The sequence below is a fragment of the Episyrphus balteatus genome, chromosome 3 (genome assembly GCF_945859705.1).
Source record: "Episyrphus balteatus chromosome 3, idEpiBalt1.1, whole genome shotgun sequence".
Classification (NCBI taxonomy): Eukaryota; Metazoa; Arthropoda; class Insecta; order Diptera; family Syrphidae; genus Episyrphus; species Episyrphus balteatus.
In genome coordinates this window covers 57,721,715-57,723,303 of record NC_079136.1, presented here as the reverse complement: position 1 = coordinate 57,723,303, position 1,589 = coordinate 57,721,715, and the positions used below count along the sequence as shown (strand labels likewise).

Below are 1,589 nucleotides of genomic sequence, written 5' to 3'. Positions count from 1 at the left end.
TACGATGTGCGCATAATCTCGTTGGTTAATCTAAGCTATTTTCCCCCTGTGAGCAAGTCAGTGATACTTGGAATCCTAGAATAGGCAAATATACCGGCTTAGGTTTTCCTTCTTAGTTTTTTTGTTTGTTGATATTTTGCTTTCGGAACTGTGCGCTGGATAAATATGTTGCAAATTCTTTGTGGGCGCGCTTAACTTAACAAACGGCTTCGGGATAACCGATAAGAATGTTGGATGTATGCCACAGCAACCTGACATCACAAAATTACAACAACAACAACAACAAAATGAAGAAAAAAACAAGTTAAAAAATTCTGTGTTGAGATGAAATGCGACGGAGGAGGAGGCAAGATAGAGGAAGAGCAGGAAGAATATCGAGGAATGTTCAATACGTTTCGAACCGATCGGTGATATCTTCGAATATAAGTGTTATGCTTAATGGATTCCTGTTCAAAAGTTGATATCCATTGACGTTGAACCATCAATTATCATAATGACAATAGTGGCGTTTATTGTCTGTAATGATGTCATATATGCAAAGGTGGTTTTGTTTCTGGTGATACTTATACCTTACTTTGCACCTGGTGAGTGACAGTAGATTGTTTTGCCGAAAATTAACTGGTAAAGTCGTTCAAGATATTCTATTTTGTCAAAAAGTTAAAAATAATTCTGAGGAAGTGTGTTTCAAAATATATTAAGAATCTCTTCGTTTTCAAGGAAAATAATGGCATTTTTTAAAATCAACGGGTATTCGAATTTTCAAAGGAAGTTCTCTCCATGAACCTTCTGAATCTGTATTTTAAATTAAAATGTAAAGTGCCAAAAATAGTTTCAGAAACCAAAAATTATGATCTAAATGTTTTAACCTCATTTTATTCTATAAAACATTTTGAACCGCGTTAAGGCTTGAAAACAAAAACAATTGTAGAAACTATCTAGTCCTGTATTTTATTTCTTTTTGATTCTATGATCTAGAAATCTAGATAACATTTATTATGTGTGTTAACGCCAAAAAAAAAAAAATTCAAAAAACATTATTTTTTCTTTATCTATTTTCAGTTGCTCCTGAACTGATAGCCTACAAAGCAAAGAAGTCGCCCTTATTTCAACATCAAATAAATCGGTTTTTCTTTTGTCAACTTTTGTGTTAAATGCCCCCACTGTACTCGTATAGAGCTGATTAAGGAACTGAAGATGGACTGTGCTTGTGTAAACACATTGACATTAAATGTTGACAAATAAAATGAAAATAAATGAGTTATAGAAGATGTTTGTTTCTTTGTTTTTTTTTTTTTTTTCATTAAATTTAAGAATTTTTGGAATTTGTTTTCTTTAGATATATAAGAATTAATAAAACTTTATGGTTAAATTTAATAGTGTGTTTGAATTAAAAAATAATCATATACAATTTGAACACATAAGATCGGAGGTCAGTTAAGTTTGAGTAAGAGATCTGTAAAAGGTATGAAATAATATCTATACAGGGTGTCCCAAAAGTTAACGTCGAAACGAAAATGGTGACAGTTATCAGAAAAATAATTTAAAAAAAATCGCAGCAATATATTTTTTGGGGTTGGGGTCGAAATTCT

General features: G+C 31.4%; 1 long non-coding RNA gene across 1 annotated transcript; it reads left to right on the top strand.

The window, feature by feature from the left end:
- The first annotated feature begins 701 nt into the window (after window positions 1-701).
- LOC129915266 (uncharacterized) lies at window positions 702-1,268 on the top strand. Its single transcript, XR_008772264.1, has 2 exons — window positions 702-811; window positions 1,060-1,268. It is a non-coding gene; the product is annotated as an uncharacterized LOC129915266 (long non-coding RNA).
- Window positions 1,269-1,589: the final 321 nt, after the last annotated feature.